Source organism: Pongo pygmaeus, chromosome 11 (assembly GCF_028885625.2).
Source record: "Pongo pygmaeus isolate AG05252 chromosome 11, NHGRI_mPonPyg2-v2.0_pri, whole genome shotgun sequence".
NCBI lineage: Eukaryota > Metazoa > Chordata > Mammalia > Primates > Hominidae > Pongo > Pongo pygmaeus.
The window spans coordinates 124,223,264-124,244,081 of NC_072384.2; the positions used below are offsets into that span (position 1 = coordinate 124,223,264).

Below are 20,818 nucleotides of genomic sequence, written 5' to 3' on the forward strand. Positions count from 1 at the left end.
GCTACTCAGGAGGCTAATGTAGAAGAACTGCTTGAACCTGGGAGGCAGAGGTTGCAGTGAGCCGAGATTACACCACTGCACTCCAGACTGGGTAAGAGAGCAAGACTCCATCTCAAAAAAAAAAAGCAACTTAGATGAGTCTAAATATCCCACCCCACCTGCTACTGGAATCCTTCAACAATTACTCAATACCCAAAGAAAAATGATCCATAACCTTTAACAAAAAATCGAAGGCTCTTCACAATCTTCCCCAAACCTACTTTTCTGGCCACTCTTAACGTTCCCCCTTGAACATATGATAACCCTCTGTCATCCTACCTCACACCTGTTACCAGACCATACTTTTACCTCCATGTCTTTGTTCATGCTGTTCTCTCCATCAGGTATACCTTTTCTGCTAATTGTTGTCTGTCCAAACAATACCCATGTGTATTGATTCCCTGTGGCTGCCGTAACACAGTGCCACACACCGGATGGCATAAACAACAGAAACGCATTGTCCCACAGTTCTGGAGGCTGGACATCTGAGATCAAGACATCAGCAGGATTGATTCCTTCTGGGGGCTTGAGGGAAAGACCTGTTCCCTGCCTCTCACCCAGCTTCTGGTGGTTTGCTGGTAAACTTTGGCATTCGTCGGCTTGTAGATGTATCCCTGATTCCTGCCTTCGTGTTCACATGAAATTCTCCCTGTGTTTGTGTCTCCAAAATTTCCTTTTTCTTTTTTTTTTGAGACGGAGTTTCACTCTTGTCGCCCAGGCTAGAATGCAGTGGTGCAATCTCGGTTCACTGCAACCTCCGCCTCCCAGGTTCAAGCGATTCTCCTGCCCCAGCCTCCTGAGTAACTGAGATTACAGGCACCTGCCACCATGCCCAGCGAATTTTTTTTATATACTTTCAGAGAGACAGGGTTTCACCATGTTGGTCAGGCCAGTCTCAAACTCCTGACCTCAAGTGATCTACCCGCCTCGGCCTCCCAAAATGCTGGGATTACAGGCATGAGCCACCGCACCTGGCCCAAATTTTCCTTTTTCATAAAACACCAGTGCTATTGGATTAGGAGCCCACTCTACTACAGTACAACTTCTTGACCAATTACATCTGCCACCACCCTGTTTCCAAATAGGTTCACATTTTGAGGTACTGAGGGTCACGGTTTCAGCATATGAGTTGGGAGCTGGGACACAATTCAGCACATAACTTCATGCCTCAGTTCTCACATCCAAGACTACTACTTTATTTAAAATGACCTCCAAATTCTTGGCCAGGTGCAGTGGCTCATGCCTGTAATCCCAGCACTTTGGGAGGCCGAGGCGGGCAGATCACTTGAGGTCAGCAGTTCAAGACCAGCCTGACCAATGTGGTGAAACCCTGTCTCTACTAAAAATACAAAAATTAGTCAGGTGTGGTGGCACGCACCTGTAATGCCAGCTACTCAGGAGGCTGAGGCATGAGAATCACTTGATTCTCATGGAGATGGAGGTTGCAGTGAGCTGAGATCCTGCCACTACCCTCCAACCTGGGTGACAGAGTAAGACTCTGTCTCAAAAATGAATAAATAAATAAAATTATCTCCAAATTCCAAGATGAAATATGAATTTTTCTCCTCTGAATTTGCAAGTCATTTACCTAGAATGACTTTCAAATGCCTTATGATATCTAAAACTCTTCTGTTTTCCCTAATTATTCACCATGTGTGTTTTTCTACTGAAGGTGGGATTTATTTCTTATTCATCTTCACATTCTCCTCAAGGATCGTTACCTTGCACAGAGTTGGTGCCTTCACTGTGTTTGTGGAATAGAATTATAATCACTTCTTTTAATTTCTTCCTGCATAGTCACTTTTTCATGCTTTGTTTTCTTGCCAATAAGCTGCAACCTGCAACACCCCAAAGTGTGTTCATGCCCTAGTAATGTGCACCCCCACAGAGCGGGGCCAGTAGCAGGCATAAACGAATGCCTTCCTGAATACTAAAACTTAGCAGGCATGAGCTAATTCATTTCTCAACACTTTGGCTGACATTTTGGAAGCTTCAGCATATCAGTGCAGACAACATTTATCTCACACACACAAAAAGCCACTTGTTCCCGAATACCAGGCAGGTGTCTTATATAGATAGTTACACATATATTTTTAAATTCTCGATCTGCCAGCAGAAGAACACTAGATTTACTGTTGAGAATTTGACATTGTCCTCTTTAATCTGCTAAACCTGCCCCTGAAGGCGAGAGGCTCTTCGCATCCCTACAAGCCAGTGTTGTGCAGCATAATCCAGTCTACACCAGGTGGCATCGCAGCTAACTGGGAAGTTTCTCTCTAGAGATGGAAACCGCAGAGGGTTCCAGAGATTCTCACTTTTAAAGATGTTTCAGTATTCCTGCGCAAAGTAAGCACTTAATCAGAACATACACATAAATATTAACAAATGTGTGCTCTATGAACAAATTACAGCACATGGCATAATACCTTGAAAGCGATATTTAAATGCCTGCTAAAACTAGCATTTTTCAAATGATAAGTGATTTTTTAAATTATTATTATTATTATTATTATTTTGAGACAGAGTCTCGTTCTGTCACCCAGGCTGGAGTGTAGTGGCGCGATCTTGGCTCACTGCAACCTCCGCCCCCTGGATTCAAGCAATTCTCGTGCCTCACTGTCCCGAGTAGCTTGGGATTACAGGCACACACCATCACACTCAGCTCATTTTTTTGTATTTTTAGTAAAGACAGGGTTTCACCATGTTAGCCAGGCTGATTTCAAACTCCTAACCTCAAATGATCTACCCACCTCGGCCTCCCAAAGTGCTGGGATTACAGGTGTGAGCCACCACACCAGGCTTCAAAATTATTATTGAAATGAGAATAATTAGCATGTCTATCAACACAATCTATATATGTATCGAAACATCACACTGTACCCCAGTCACAATTCCTGTGTGTCAACTAAAAACAAAATAAAACATATTTTACAATGAAAAATCTATACAGGAAAGAAGCTGGACAACACCTTAACCAAGTCATCAAAATGCAAGAAAACATTGACCTAAGAGCAGGCAGAATAGTTCTCAAGGAAAGGTATCCTTTGTGTTTCCCCTGAGGGGCAGATAGACATGGTACATCTCCTATTGTATTACTCAAAAATAATATAACAGCTCTCACATAGCATTCCTGCCCAAAATGCATAACGTAAAGCAAATTAGAAGGAAACATCACATGCATCTAAAGAAACTGACAATCTATAAAATAAATTGGCCCTTATTCTTTCTTAAAAAATGTAAATGTCTTGATAGATAAAGAAAGGCTTAGGCACTGTTCCATATTAAAGGGAAGTAACTACAAACACAAGATGACTAAATGTAATACACGGTCCTGGACTGAAGCTGTGCTAGGAAAAGCACATTCGTACCAAGGGTATTGAGACAGCAAAACTGGAAGCTGAACTGTAGTTCAGATAAATACAAACTGAAGACATAGGGGAAAAGGGGGTCTGATATATACCGTCTACTCTCAAATGGTTCAGAAAAAAATATGTACATGGAAAATATACATAGAAGGGGATGAGACACAGGATAAAGTTGATGTAAAATATTTAGTACTGACGATCTAGGTAAAGGGTACATGGGTTCTTTGTACTATTCTTGCAACTTTTCTGTAAGTTTGAAATTACTTTGGAATGAAAAGAAAAAATATTTTAATAAATAAAAAAATTAGGTTTGGGTGGTTTTTTGTTTTGTTTTTTTTTTTTTTTTTGAGACGGAATTTTGCTTTTTTGCCCAGGCTGGAGTGAAGTGGCACAATCTCATCTCACTGCAACCTCCACCCCCCAGGTTCAAGCTATTCTCCTGTCTCAGCCTCCCGAGTAGCGGGGATTACATGTGCCCATCACCACGCCTGGTTAATTTTTTGTAATTTTAGTAGAGACAGGGTTTCACCATGTTGGCCAGGCTGGTCTCAAACTCCTGACCTCAGGTGATCCACCCTCCTCGGCCTCCCAAAGTGCTAGGATTACAGGCGTGAGCCACTGCGCCCAGCAAAAAATTAATATTTAAACATATGAAAGACTGAGCCACTTTGAGATGCCTCACCTTTCGCCATTTGTTTCTTGCACATCAGTTGCTACGTACCTTATCCAAGCTTCCAAGCGTGTTCGACTCTCTCCTCTCTATCCACTCTTCTCAAAGATGTCCAAGAGCCAGCATGGAGAATTTGGTGCCTTCTTCCTGCTACCCCAGCTGTCCCTGGCTGCTCTGTTTGTGCAAGAAGCTTGTTAGTCAATAGAATCTGTCCGTCAATGATTCTCATCCCTGACAGCACATTAGAATCACCTTGGGAGGCCTTAAATTATGCTAACCTCTCAACCTCGGATTTTCTCATTTAATTAGTTGGGAAAAGGGCCCATTGATATTTTAAAAACCTCCTGGTGATTCTAATATTCAGCAAGTTTGAGAACCACTGAACTAATGTGTTCCTAGTTTTATGAATGAGTGGGCCACAGACCTGCTGCATCAGAATCATCTAAGAGGACTACTAAAAAGGTAAAATGCCTGGCCATGGTGGCTCACACCTGTAATCCCAACACTTTGGGAGGCAGAGGCAGAAATGGGAGGATCACTTGAGCCCAGGAGTTCACGACCAGCCCGGGCAACATAGTGAGAACCCCATCCCTACAAAAAATTAGCCAAGTATGGTGGCACGTGCCCATAGTTTCAGCTACTTGGAAGACTGAGTTGGGAGGATTACCTGAGCCCAGGAGTTTGAGGCTGCAGTGAGCTGTGATCACTCCACTGCACTCCAGCCCGGGCAACAGAGCAAGACCCTGTCTCTAATGCTCAATCAATCAATGTAAACCTCCAGGTGTTATTCCAAACCTACTAAATCAAACTCTCTGTGATGGAGGCCCGGACATCTTTCTATACATTCCAAGTGATTCTGAAAATTAAAAATCACTGTTCTGTTTGTTTTTTTGTTTTTGTTTTTGGAGGGGGAGGCTCTCACTCTGTCACCCAGACTGGAGTGCAGTGGCATGATCACAGCTTGCTGCAACCTCTACCTCCCAGGTTCAAGCAATTCTTGTGCCTCAGCCTTCCAAGTAGCTGGGATTACAGGTGTGTGCCACAAGTCGGGCTAATTTTTGTATTTTTAGTAGAGACAGGTTTTTGCCATGTTGGCCAGGCTGGTCTCAAACTCCTGGCCTCAACTGATCCTCCCGCCTCAGCTTCCCAAAGTGCTGAGATTATAGGCATAAGCCACCATGCCTGGCCCAAAAATCACTGTTCTAAAATAGCAGTTTCCACGTTTCTTTCGATGGGGCTCACTTTCTGTCACTCCAGGGCAAGGCCGTGAAACTGTGACATCCCAGCCCAGCCCTTGATAGCACGCACTGTTGGTTAGCTTACCCAACAGGCAATTCTAGCCCTTCTCCCCTTCCTTCCTTCCTTCCTTCCTTCCACTATAGCTTCTGGAAAAGCTCAACCCTCCCTTTTGTAGGCTCCTTCACAGCTGGTAAGGGCAACAGGACCCAATTTGGCCGGTCTTCAAAGGGATAGTCTGCTAATGGGATTGAGAATCTCATGTTTCTTCATAAAAGGACTTTGCAAGCTCCATGTTCCTGGCTACCCTTTTCCTCCTCTTCCTGCCTTGAAACTGGCTGTGATGTCTTCTTCTGACCATGTAAGGACAAGCATAGAGACAAAAGGCCAACACTCTAAGGCTGATGGAGTAAAAGAATGGAAAAACCGGGATCTTTGATGTTGTTATAAGCCCACACATGCTTTCAGCATTTCTAACTGATAAAGCATCCCACCTACCTTATTACCCATTCCAGAGAGAAATCACATTTAAAGAAGCGTGACTCTGAAGTCTCCATTTTTCTTCCTTTTCAAACATTTAATATTGTCCAAGGATTAGTCTACAAAGCCTAATGCATGAACTGTTGTACCCAAGTCTCTACCTCCACCTCCACTTCACTCTGTCTAATCGTGGAAGCCTTTCATTCCACACCCCACATTCTGCAGCCCCCGGACCCCCATCCCAGAAAGAATTGTCTCACCCAGGTCCTCCTGCTCCACCATCTAGGTTCCTCGAGTCCTTCTTTCCTCTCCCCAGTGCTCTCCCTTCCCTCCAGAGAGAATGCACCCTCCCTCTTCTCTTCTAAGACAGAGAACGAAGCAGGAAGAAGCTAAGCAGAGAACAGGGGAGTGGGAAAGCTGTGGACCCTTAACATAAAGGATTTTTAACTGTTCACAGAGAAAACCCAGTGTTTCAGATGTCCTAGGACTGAAGGCTAAGGGGAGAGAGCAGTAGGCCGCTGCCCACGCTCATCCACAGAACTTTAGCACATCCGTTCTCAAGTCAGGCTACCCTTCCTAATAACCACTGGAGCTTTCCAAATTACAGATCAAACTCTGATTCAATAGATCTAGCATCCAGAAATTCTGATTCAATAGATCTAGGTGAGGCTCAGACATCTGTTTTTAAAAGCTTCCCAGATGACTGATGAGCAGCCAAGGCCAATAACCCCAGGCAGTAGACGACAGCTGGAAAAACAACTCTCCATTGTCAACAGCAACTCTCAATTAAACAAGGAAATCTTGTCCTTTCCTCTCCTCTCCACTTAAAGTCATTCAAACCATGACTAAGGTAGTACTCATCCCTGTGTTCACTGAGATTTTGGTTTACCTAATCAGAAAGAACTTTCAACTTGACAGAAAATGTGGATCCCATCCTTGGTTCCCCTAGAATTTTTCTCACATAAATAGTTTAGCTCCAGGCAAGCATGGCCTAGTCTTCTAGTGTTTCTCTATCAAATCATATTACTTTATTCACAAATTACTTCTGATAAATGACCCTGGCTAGCAGTCAAACTGAATTTATATAGTGAACAAATACTTCTTAAAGAGACTGAAACTCTTCAGACTCATTCAAACATTTTCAGAACTTGACAAACATATAGACACTATAATTATGCATAGTAGTTCTGATTGTATCTTTGGACCACATTTTACTTAGCATTGTAAGCTGATCTGTTTCCAAGACAGAAAGAAAGAAATACCTTAGTCTGTTTCTTATTATGAAATTTAATTATTAACGAAACTCCTTTACCTTTTAGAACTATTCTTAGGATCTCCAGATGCAAGATGAAATTATTGGTGAATGCCATCATGAGGTAATGGCAACGTGTCAAATGGAGAGAATGTGTTATTTTTAAAGGCTCTGAAACAATTTGGTGAATTTTAATTATAAAGTCACAGACCCTAATATTTTATCACTTTCCATCCCATGTATGTCATCCCTAGATAATATTTTCCAACTTTTCCTTTTCTCAGGCTTCTGCTCTCTAGAACAAGGGTGACTATCCACATGGCTGCTAACCTCACGAGCACTTTGAGACACTGGATACATTAGAGAGTGTAGCACATTGGAAAAAAACTACTAAATGAGAAGTCTAATTTCCATAGCTAAAAGATGTTTATCATTAGTACCGGTTATTAGCTCATCTACTTAAAGGAAATGACTCTCCATAGAAACTGATCTTCCTTCATTGAATATGTTGGCCTTAATGAGACTGAGGCCTTGTAATTACCAGGAGAAGGGAAGATCATTTGAATTGGTACTATTCCATAAGGCTGTCCTTTTCATTTATTTCTCATGAATCATGTGAACTACTGGGAGGTCTCATACCCATGCTTTTCATTAAGGAACAGGTAACGCATTTAACTTTGATTTTATGACTCAGTCTTGAGAACACTATGATCTGACCTCTGGGGTTTAGAAATAAACCACTTTCTCATCAATATTGGAATCATTCAGGAGGAGCTGGGGGACTGGTTTTATCCAGCACACACACAAAAATGCGTTTTACAAAAGCAGAGAAAATAGTCACAGGAGGACGATGGGAGCTGTCCGACAAAGAACAAGGCAGAGCACCCACCTGGGTCTGGGGCCTGGAGGGTCTTTCTTTCTGACATAGCAGCTTCCAGGGGTGATTCACCACCTGCACTTGGGAGCAGAGATTTCCACTGGTCTGATACGAGCAGTAGATCATCTATGACCATGTGCAACCATGTTGTCATTTAAAGCACAACTAGATTCTAACTTCAGGGGGAGCCATTCTTGGGGCCAGGCTGGGCTGAGGGCAAGGGATCTGTGTCCTTGGTAGGTAGGGCAACATAAGTATATCCCCTCACCCCCATAACTACCTTCTCTCCATCCCACAGTCTTGTTTTTTCTAACATGTTCTCAGCATGGCCTTACCTATTCACGTTACTCTTCAGAAATGTGTTGTTGAAAATGAATCCACATTTGCACAATGTGCTAAGGAAAACAACTGCGTATCCTCCCTCATCTTCCCCGGCTACGCTTCTGATTGTCATTCAAGGATTTTACAGGTTCACAAAATAATGTCATCCCTGTCCTAAAGAAGGAGAAACTCTGGGATGTATTCTCCAAAATGACTTTGTATAGACTCTTGGAACAAGCCAAGGCTGAAGCTATTTTGGCCCAGAGCTTATCCTTTCCCAGAGGTTATTTCTTACCTCCAAATGGATTCGTTCTGATGAAGGGGCAGTTTTTGCTCATGACAAACAAGCACAAGCACAGAGGAGAAAATTATTATTTTGATTTGGAAACTGAATTCGGGAAGCAGGTGAAGTAATTGTCAGGTAGCTAAAGGAAAGTAACCATTGAGAGGCAGTATATTTTTGACCCCGTTTTAAAACTTGATCTCAGGCATAGGCAAAACTGGTTCCAACCAAGATTTGTTTACTTGGGTTATACTGGAGGCAGAAAGGTTAATGTGAAGGCTAGAAAGAGTTTGAAGGAGAAAGAGTTTATAAGAAAGGAAAGTGAGAAGAAAGAGAAGTTGTACCACCCAAACTATCTAGTCAACATTTAATGGTATTTTATGGGCTGCCCATCAAAGTTACTTAATATATATTTAAAAGAAAATGGGGGCTGGGCATTGTGGCTCACGCCTGTAATCCCAACACTTTGGGAGGCCAAGGCGGGCGAATCGCGAGCTCAAGAGATCGAGACCATCCTGGCCAGCATGGTGAAACCCCATCTCTACTAAAAATACAAAAATTAGCTGGGCATGGTGGCACATGCCTGTAATCCCAGCTACTCGGGAGACTGAGGCAGGAGAATCACTTGAACCCGTGAGGCGGAGGTTGCAGTGAGCCGAGATCAGGCCACTGCACTCCAACCTGGAGACAGAGTGACACTCCAACTCAAAACAAACAAACAAAGAAAAAAGAATAAAGAAAATGGAAATGTCATTATATACCTCCCTACCTAGTCGCAAAGAACATAAGGTACTTTGGAGTTTATTGAGACCTTTTGCGTAGAACTGGATGAACAAAGACGTGTTATGACTCAGTGACTCACTAAAGGAAATGAGTCATAAGATGGTGTATTTAGCTGTTTGAGCTTCAGCATCACACTCAGCCAATCTGACATTGTTTATTGAAAATCGAGAAGTGAAGTTAGTGAATGCTATTTCTATTATTAAGATCTTTATTTTCCAACATAAAATACATTTCTCAACTCCATGACTTTGAATTCAAACTTATAGTGAAATTCATTCTCAAAAGCAAAGAGATTTTCTTGGTTTTAGATTATCTTCTTCTTCTTCTTCTTTTGAGTAAACATCTGCATTGACAATGGAACTTGTTAAAATTACAGGAAACTCATAAATACAATGAAATAATCTATAGTCTCTTGCCGTGGGTCATGTAAATCCATATGTATTAAAAAGAAATCAAATTAACAATTTGAAAAACCAATCATGGCCACTCCACAGCAGCCAACATCATAAAATCTACAACTCCAGGGTCTAGAACATGTTTAATAATTTTATCTAATAAAATGGAAAATGTAAAATGTTTCATCTCAGAGGAAAAAACGATATTAAATTTCTGTTACATTTGGTTCTCTTATATCCATTCAGACCCTTGGATTCATATCCATGATGGATAAACACCTCTTTCTAAGGCCACGTGAGCCCATGAGATGATAACATGTTCTCTAATCCTACTATTATTTTCTCTTTGTTTTTTTATGGCTCTTTCCATGTTTATCCACATGACAAGCAAGTAATAGAAATATGTCGAATTTCTGAGTTCTTATGGTATTCTTTTACGACTAGGTATGAACTAGCTAATCTTGTTAGCTAGTCGGAACAGTTGGTGAGACAACTGTTTAGCAGCCTCTGTTCATTTGTTCATTTGCTTCTTTTACCACCAAAACATAGGATGAAATTTTCTACTGGGTTTAACTCAATTTTCATCCCAAGTTAGTGCAACTGGTATATGTACGAAGCTGTAGCTGCGTAGCCCAGGTAGGACTGAAGCCAGGAACATCAGTGCCCAATCTCAGCTGCCCTGCAGAGCCCAGCTGAGGGGAATGTGCCAGGATGATTTGATCGTTTAGTCTGCTGAATTATCTGTCAGAATTTTTCAGAATGGAGCTACAAGTGAGGGGTACTGTTTATAAAGAGGAAACAGCCTCCATGAGCAAGTATTCATTCCATGATGAGGAAGCAACCCCAAAAGGTAGAAATATTGGCCGGGCGCAGTGGCTTACACCTGTAATTCCAGCGCTTTGGGGGGCTGAGGTGGGCGGATCACCTGAAATCAGGAGTTCAAGACCAGCCTGGCCAACGTGGCAAAACCTCATCTCTACTAAAAATACAGAAATTAGCCGGATGTGATGGTGGGCGCCTGTAGTCCCAGCTACTCAGGAGGCTGAGGCAGGAGAATTGTTTGAACCTAGGAGGCGGAGGTTGCAGTGAGCTGAGATCACGCCACTGCACTCCAGCCTGGGCAACATAGCAAGACTCTGTCTCAAAAAAAAAAAAAAAAGAAAGAGGTAGAAATATTTAATAAAGGTGCCTATTGCCTATTTCTAGTAGCAAGTACTTATGGAACATTTACCATGTGCCAGATACATTGTCATTTAAGGTACCTTAATATATTGACTCAATCTTCAACCACATAAGAGTACCATTATTTTATTTATATATCTATTTTATTTATTTATTTATTTATTTATTTATTTATTTATTCTGAGACAGGGTCTCACTCTATCGCCCAGGCTGGAGTGCAGTGGCACCAAGCAATTCTCCTGCCTCAGCCTCCCAAGTAACTAGGGTTACAGGTGTGCACCACCATGCCCAGCTAATTTTTGTATTATTAGTGGAGATGGGGTTTCACCATGTTGGCCAGGCTGGTCTCAAACTCCTGACCTCAGGTGATCCTCCCCACTCCACCTCCCAAAGTGCTGGGATTATAGGCATGAGCCACTGCCCCCGGCCGGAGGATACCATTATTATTATCTCCATATTAAGAATGAAGAGATTAAAACTCAGAGGTTAAGTAAATTGCCAATGTCACACAGCTGGAAAGTGGCACTGCCAGTATTTCAAGTCTAGTTCAGAGTCTGTGCTCTTAGCCAGTATGTTGTACTGCCATTTATAGACTATAAAGGAAAGTTCAACTTATTGATGAAGTGTATTTCTAGAAACGGGGTCAGAAAACCTTGCAGTTAGAAGCACCACCTTTTTCTATAATTTCCCTGTAGTCAGCAGTTACTCTAGGTGGTGATCTTAATTAGAAAGGAACAATACAGACTTAAATTTAAACCAGAAGAAACTGACGAGTCAGCTGCTCAAGCAGACAAATGGAATGAGACTATATGGGCAGCATCAGATATATCAACCAGAGAAATTCAGGGCAGCAAGAATTAGAGACTGCCTGTCACAGAAATAACTATGTACTAGGCTCCCTACTCTGGATTGCTATGGCAACAAGCTATCTACACCAGATGATTTAGCAATTGGTATAAATTGTCTCAGGTTGTTCAAAATATTTCATCTTCTCTTCCCAGTAACATAGTAACTTATCCAAAGTTTGAACTTGTATTGTCCTTGGGTATCTCCCAACATATTCTATCCATTGTTAAAATCAAAATGGTATTTAACACATTTGTTGTTTATGAATTTCGTTTTCCATAATATTCTTTTATTATATAACAATTAATATACATAATCACAAAAGCAAGATGCATTTTTTTTATTTTTTTGAGACAGAGGCTCGCTCTGTCACCCAGGCTAGAGTACAGGGGCGTGACCTTGGCTCAGTGCAACCTCCGCCTCCTAGGTTCAAGCTATTCTCCTGCCTCAGCCTCCCAAGTAACTGGGATTACAAGTGCCTGCCACCACACCCGGCTAATAACAATATGCATTCTTGATAGCAATTTAAGAAATAAAGTATGCACACACAAAAATCATTTTATCACAATACTTATGCTTTGGTTTGTCTTCTATCTCCCTCTCAGTGTCTCTCAAGATTGTCATGAGATTTGAATGAGATAGCATGCAAAGTACGCAGTACAGGGACTCGCATCAAGTGTTCAACAAACGGAAGCTATTATTAAGGTAGTGACTACTATTTTTATTTTATGTGAGTATTTCTGAAGGGAAGATTTCTAAAAGCAAAATTGTTCCTTAGGCGGGGCACAGTGGCTCACGCCTGTAATCTCAGCACTTTGGGAGGCCGAGGCAGGCAGATCATGAGGTCAGGAGATTCAGACCATCCTGGTTAACAGTGAAACCCTGTCTCTACTAAAAAACACAAAATAATTAGCCGGGCGTGGTGGCAGGCACCTGTAGTCCCAGCTACTCAGGAGGCTGAGGCAGGAGAATGGCGTGAACCCAGGAGGCCGAGCTTGCAGTGAGCCGAGATGGCACCACTGCACTCCACCCTGGACGACAGAGCAAGACTCCGTCTCAAAGAAATAGAAAATTGTTCCTTAGAGAGCATGCACATTTTAAATTTTACCAGTAACTGACAAAGTTCCCTCAATTTACCATTTGGGAAATTTATCAATTTCCCATACCAATTTACATTCCCACACAGTAAAAGATCTTTCCCCACATCTAAATACTAAATACTATCAATGCTTATGTTTTCACTAGTTTGGGTGAAACATGATAATTCAGTTTAATTTACATTTCTATTTGTGAGTGAATTAAGCATCTTTTTATGATCATTATTATTAGACATTTGATGCAGTGGGATTCTGTTCAGATCCTTTCTTCATTTTTTATATTGGGTTATTTTTCTTATCTCACTGATTTTTAATAGCACCTTCTATTTCATGGGTGTTCATTCTCTGTCTCCATCTGCAAATAGTTTCTCCAGTTTTCTCAAAGTCTTTTAACTATGTTCATGGTATATTTTATGATTCTAAAATTTAAAAATTGTATGTATTCAAATACATCAATATTTCCCTTTATGGTTTCTGTGTTTGAGGCTTTTCCTGGGAAGGTCTTCCCCATTTCAATATTTATAAAGATATTTCCCTACTGTTTTATTATTTTAGCATATTAATACAATTGTTTAATATATCTGGAGTGGATGTGTATGTGCCTGTGAGATAAAGCTCTGCGTTTTTAATTTTGTGGCTCTCCATTCGTACCTATTAACACTGGTCAAATTTTAGAGTTCTTCTTTTTATTACAATAAAAAATGTTATATGTAATCCCAGAAATAATACTAGGAGCCAAAATCTGTATAAGATTCTACAAACAGGCTGGGTGCAGTGGCTCATGCCTGTAATCCCAACACTTTGGGAGGCCAAAGCAGGCAGATCACTTGAGGTCAGGAGTTCGAGACCAGCCTGGCCAACATGGCGAAATCCTGTCTCTACTAAAAATACAAAAATTAGCTATGCATGGTGACAGGCGCCTGCAGTCCCAGCTACTGGGGAGGCCGAGGCATGAAAATCACTTGAACTCGGGAGGCGGAGGTTGCAGTGAACTGAGATCGTGCCACTGCACTCCAGGGGGCTAGAGCAAGACCGTCTCTAAAAGAAAAACTAAATAAATAAATAAATAAAATAAAAAAGATTCCACAAACATACCATCTTACCCAGCACTTCTTTGTACAAACTACGATTCAATGTCTTTTAATCTCAATCTCACTGATGGAGAAATTGAGGATCAGAGAGTTTAAGCAACTTGATTCAGGTCATAAATTTAATGAGAGATATATTTGAACCTGGTACATAGATCTTTTGACCCATGTCACTCATACTTTCTACCATCAACTATTGTCTTATGTGGTCCAAAGTATAATTAGAAAAAGAGAGAAGAATTAGTTTCAATATGCAAGATCAAACATTGAATATATTTATGTTTATTTACAATATTTGATCAACCATCATCACCTGGAGGTGTTAGCAAAATGTATAGTTCTTTTCAGCAAGTAGAAAATAAAATAGGGCTTGTTTCTGGTCCAGTAGGTCCAAGATGATGGAGCTAGGTGCCTGTCCCAAAGACCCCTGGGTAAAAGTGGAGTACGTCTATAGCTACAAAAGCTCAGACCTCAAGTATTTTATAGAAAGCACCCACAATGGGACGGTAGTGTCTAGAGCTAATAGCATCGGTTCCACCAGTGCCTCTTCCATCCCCAACACAGATGAGAAGGACAGTGATTACCACCAAGAGTCCTACAAGGACCAGTAGCGGTGAGCACACACTGAGGCTGAGCAGAAGAGGAAGGATGTCATCAAGAGAGGCTGTGATGACCTTCAGACCATCATCCCCACATGCCAGCAGCAGGACTCCTGTATTGGCTCCTGAAAGCTCAGCAAAGCCATCATTCTACAAAAGATCATTGACTACACTCAGTTTTTGCACAAGGAGAAGAAAATGCAGGAGGAGGAGGTGTCCACACTATGGAAGGACCTCACAGCCCTAAAGATCATGAGAGGGAACTATGAGCAGACTGTGAAGGCACACCAGGAAAACCCCCATGAGGGGAGGACCAGGCCTCTGACCAAGTCAAGGTCAGTGTGTTTCGAGGTATCATGGACTCGCTGTTCCAGTCCTTCAATGCCTTCATCTCTGTGACCAACTTCCAGGAGCTGTCAGCCTGTGTCTTCAGCTAGATTGAGGAGCACTGCAAGCCACAAGCCATGGGAGATCGTGATTGGTATCCAGCACCAACTGAAAAACCAGCTTTACTGACCAGTTCTTGTAAACCTGCAGAACAGCAAACAAGAGGCACTTGAGTCTATATTTGGCCACTGAGCAGCTGGACTCATGAGACTGAACTGCAACAGCTCACCTTGGTCAGATTGTTTCACTTGGTGTTTGTGTTTTTTCAGCCCCTTGTATCTTCAGCAGGGCTGGGGTGTTTGTTTTGTGAAAGCTTTTGATTAATTTACTATATTGACCATAAAACTCGAACTTACCCAGTCCTTCCCCCCACCCATGGAAGTCCTTGGGACGGGAGTCTGCCCTTGACACCCCAAAGAGCTCATGGCTTCTCAGCCCTTTCTCCAAGCCTCAGATTTCTGCTCATGTCTACATATATACATTTGGAGACTGTTTGCCTCTGTTTTGGTCTCTTGGGCAACATTTGGCCTAAGTTTGGCCATTTTGGCAGTAGCTGGAGAAAAAGAGTAAGAAGAAATATTGCCACAGCCATGAAGAGTGAAAGACTGACTACCTTGTGCTTAAACTAGGGCTGCCTGGTCAGTCCAAGGTGAGGCCAAGGGTTTTCTGGCCATCTCAGGGCAAGGCTACCAAGTTCTTTTCCTAGCCTCATATTCCATCACCTCCTTCCTCCTCTGCTCTGTTGGTGTTGGGAAAGCAGCCTCCCTCTCAATTCCTGCCTTCTCAGTTCCCACAGGCTGTGGTGCTGCATGGCAGAGGCAGGTGTGCCACAGCACCACATATTTGAAATGTTTTATTTTTGTCAACACCAATACAATTTTGCTGAAGTTATCACTTTGGAATATTAACCGGGCCTCAAAGCCTTTCTGTCAAGCATATCTGGTCCTGTCCCATGTCTCCATGTGGCCTGTATTTCTCCCAGGACTTAGGGGTGGGGTTAAAGGGTGCAGAAGATACTCAAAAGGTCTCCAGGGATACACAGGCTCAGGAAAGTCCTGGGGGAAGCCTTGGGCTCCCCAGATGCTGGTGGATAGTAACCTCTCTCCATCCTAGTCCTCCAAGCTCACTTCTGCCTTCCGCAGGTTTCATATCTGGGAAGTTTGGCCATCCAGAGGAAATTAAATATTTTATATCCAATAAAATTATAATAATATTGTCAAATGCTTTCCTTTAAAAAAAGAAAAGACAGCTGGGCATGGTAGCTCACTCCTGTAATCCTAGCACTTTGGGAGGCTGAGGTGGGCAGATCACCTGAGGTCAGGAGTTCAAGACCAACCTGGCCAGCATGGTGAAACTTCCTCTCTACTAAAAATACAAAAATTAGCTTGCTGTTTTTACAGTGCACACCTGTAGTCCCAGCTACTTGGGAGGCTGAGGTAGGGGAATCGCTTGAGGCAGAGGTTGCAGTGAGCCGAGATCATGCCTCTGCACTCCAGCCTGGGCGACAGAGCGAGACACCAACAAAAAAAGAGAAAATAGATGTTCATCTCTTATTTTCCATTCATCATTCTCATGCCTTGATATCCCCTGAGAAATATAACCTGATCTGGCGTGGAAAAAAGAAACGATAATGACCCAAACATTCACTAATTTAATTTTTACACTACAGCTTCATATTTTTAAAGCATTATCACATTTATTCAAATCAGGAATTGGCAAATTGGTCTTTTCTATGAAAAATCAAATAGTACGTATTTCAGGCAGGGTGGATGATATAGCCTCTGTCACAACTCACCAACTCTGCTGTTGTAACAGGAAAACAACCTGTTACCACATGTAAAAGAATAGGCTTGCCTGTGCTCTAATAAAATTTTGTTTACTACGGCCATAGCTTTCTGACCAGACTCTGATCTAAATTATCACAAGGCATCTTACAGTTCCTATACTTCATTAATGCAGGTAATAATGAAGGAGTGAACAATATAAAACAGCAAACTTAAGGCATGAGAATAATTTGTAAGACTCTAATTTCTCAGAAAACCACATGATGAACATTTTCCCTCCATCTTTATAATTGATATTAATATCTTGGACTGATAGATGAGTTCAAGATATGTCTTGAAAGAGAAGTAACAGCAAACAGGACTCACTAATATATTAGACGTAAGTGGAGAATCAGTGTTGACTCCATGTTTTCCAGCATGAGAAAATGCTGATGCCACTTATTGCAATGAGAAAGACTGGGTAAGAATGTATTTGATGAAAGATAGAATTAAAAATTCTGGATTGAAATGTTACTTTTGAAATGTCTATGAAACATAAAAGTAGAACTGCCTGGCCAGACATGGTGACTCATGCCTGTAATCCCAGCATTTTGGGAGGCCAAGGCAGGTGGATCACCTGAGGTCAGGAGTTTGAGACCAGCCTGGCCAATATAGCGAAACACTGTCTCTACTGAAAATATAAAAATTAGCTGGGCATGATGGTGCATGCCTATAATCCCAGCTACTCGGGAGGACGAGGGAGGAGAATTGTTTGAACCCAGGAGGCGGAGGTTGCAGTGAGCCAAGATCGTACCACTGCACCCCAGCCTGGGCAACAGAGTGAGACTCCATCTCAAAAAAAAAAAAAAGTAGAACTGCCTTATAGACTGTTGCACTCAGAGAAGAGGTTTACACCAAAGAGATAAATTTGGGAGACATCAGCTTATAGATGCCATTTAAAGCATGGAAATAGATGAAAATATCTAACCACAGAATGTAGAAAGAGAAACCAAGACACAAAAGGATCTCAACGTGACTTCTGAATCATCCAAGAAAGAATAAGCATGTTCAGCATAATTTACCAGTGCTAACAGGACTGTATTGTTTTTCTTATCTTGGTAAATCTATAATTTGTGTGCAGCAATGATCTATATTTCTATTCCCCAAATCGTCTTTTCAAATTTATTAAACCACATGGCACTTTTTCTTTACTTTTCTTTTCTTTTTTTTTTTTTTAGGGGGGAAACAGAGTCTCACTCTCTCACCCAGGCTGGAGTGCAGTGGCATCATCCCAGCTCACTGCAGCCTCCACCTCTCAGGTTCAGGCGATTCTCATGCCTCAGCCTCCCAAATAGCTGGGATTACAGGTGCACACCTCCATGCTCAACTAATTTTTGTACTTTTAGTAGAGATGAGGTTTCACCATGTTGGCCAGGCTGGTCTCGAACTCCTGGCCTCAAGTGATCCTCCTGCCTCAGCCTCCCAAAGTGCTGAGATTACAGGCATGAACAACCATGCCCAGCCACATGTCCCTTTTTCTAAGAAATTTCTTAGAGTACATGTTCATCTAAACACAATTTAACTATGCTCACTGCCTGGGTAACAAGAGCGTTGGAACCCCAAGCCTCAGCGTCACACAATTTATCCATGTAACAAACTTGCACATTTACCTTTTAATCTATAATAAAAGCAGAAATTTTAAAAAATGAAAATGCTCTACATATACCAATTTAATTTAATATTTTTTATAAATTTATTTTCTTATACTCATCACCTTTGGTTGTCCAATAAAAGAGTTAATGTTAGCCTTCCTGGCATAAGGGGAAGCAGCAGATTTCAAAGAATCTCTGCAATTCAAACTCCAGCTGTATTTCACATCTATATACATAATATGCTCAACCCACTCCCTCTTGTGTAGTGTTACCTGCCCAGGGATAGGGGCAAATTCCCCACAGTTTAATAATTTGGAAAGAACAGAGACTCAGAATGGAGACTTTCTTGTCATCTGCTCAAACATTTTATCCTACACTTACACAAAATCACTCTCTACTTCAGGAAAGCAACAGCGGAAAAAAAGGGAGAACATTAGATAAAAGAAGAGTGAGAGTGCTCAAGACGATGGATTTAGTGCGAACAACCATTACTTTATCTGGGGAGTGAGGAAAGGGGCAGTACAGTTCATCTTTCAGTATCATTGACTAGCTCCTATGAGACCAACCCTCCAGTAATTAACAACTATAAACTCTGGACACGGTACAAAAAAACAACGGAGAGCACTGGAGGGGGAGAAAAGCAGGGGAAAAAAATGAAGTGGAACGGCATTTTGACTCAGCGATCTCAAGTGATCCGCTGACCTCCGCCTACCAAAGTGCTGAGATTACAGGCGTGAGCCACCACACCCGGCCAAAAAGAGAAAATCTTAACAGCAGACGAAGAAAATAGCACACTCTGCATACAAAGGAACGACAATGAAACCACTGACTTCTCATCAGAAACACTGGAGGCCAGAGGACAATGTATGTTTAAAATACTGAAACAATTTTTGTAATTCAATGTGAAATTTTATCTTCAGCAAAAATATCCTCAAAAAATCAAGGTCAAATAAAGACATTTTCAGATAAGGGGAAAAAATATCTCTTTTGGATGAAACTATTGTCTTTCAGATAAGAGAAAAGATTTCATAACCTACAGACCTGCACTGTCAAAAATGCTAAAAGGATTTCTTTAGCTGGAAGGAAAATGAAACCAGATGAAAATCTAAATATTTAGGAAATAATGAAGAGCATCAGAGTTACTAAATATATGCAAATACATAAAAGATGATTTTTCCTCTTTTTTAAAAAAGTATATGACTATTTTAAAGAACACATTGATCCTAATATTTAAAGTTGACTGATTTTTTTTTACTTTTTATCTAAATGTGTCAAGATTAGATCTTAAAAGGTCATCAAATATTTGCTGGCATAAAACTGACTTTTGAATAGAATGTGATTATTATTTCCTGAAGTTAAATATACATTTTCTACCAACATTTACTTGTCATTCACTCTATTTGGATTTTTTTCCTTTGTAGAAAAATGTGTTTACAGTTGATAAGTTTAGCAGGCTTCTAGCCTAATAGGATTATTCTCAGAACATCCTTTTTAAAAGGGAGAGATTTTCCTAATGGACTTCCATTTTGGGAGATCTCTGAGTTGCAAATCAATGAAGCAATAACAAATGAACACACTGCTTCGTAGTCAGAATGCCCAGGTGCCAAGAAAATGTAAACTCTGCTATTTAAGTTAAAATAAAGATCAAAACATATTTAGATAAGGGTAGAATTCTTAGGGGAACACAACAAAATGTGTCCCCTGCCAAAATTATAATGTAAAGTTCCTCCAAATCATAATTTAAAAGTTTAGTTTAAAATGCCTTCAAATGCTGGTGGACAAAATTAAAGAAATTATATACTATTCCAAATCCAGAGAAAAGTATCTAAAAATAAAGTCACTGAAGTTATATTATATTAAGGTTCTTTTAGTAATTTCTATCTAGAAGTAAACAAAAAAATGTATTTTCCCAATTTCTGCATTTGCCTGCTTGTTATTTTGAGCTAGATGCTCCATCAATGCACCAATGTCAACATATCAGCAATTAAACTCCGTACGTTTATCTCAAAACATTTTTCTCTCTGCACTGTGCACTCTATAGTATGACCATCTTCTTTGTCTCTGAAGTTCCAAACCTAAAAATTATCTTTGATTCCACCCTCACCCCTTATCAAAGGATTTACCTTGCCCTGACTGTTTCTTTCTTTGCAAAGTCTCTGTGAGCTTGCTCTTTCTTTCCCTCACCCCTTCCTCCAATCTAATTTAAGCTATAAAATATTTAACTTGGAGCCCCAAGAAGCTTAGATTTAAGGATAAGGAGTACAGAGGTAAAGAAGATTTGTCTGTGCCTTAATAATAACTGATGTGTACTGAACATTTAAATTACTTCATCTGCCAGTTGCGGTGGCTCACGCCTGTAATCCCAACACTTTGGGAGGCCAAAGCAGGGGGATCGCTTGAGGTCAGCAGTTCGAGACCAGCCTGGCCAATATGATGACATCCCTGTCTCTACTAAAAATACAAAAATTAGCCAGAGGTAGTGGCGGGCACCTGTAATCCCAGC

At 41.2% G+C, this 20,818-nt stretch overlaps 1 pseudogene; it reads left to right on the forward strand.

Moving 5' to 3' along the window:
* The first annotated feature begins 14,309 nt into the window (after positions 1–14,309).
* On the forward strand, positions 14,310–15,029 carry LOC134737746 (max-like protein X; annotated as a pseudogene).
* Positions 15,030–20,818: the final 5,789 nt, after the last annotated feature.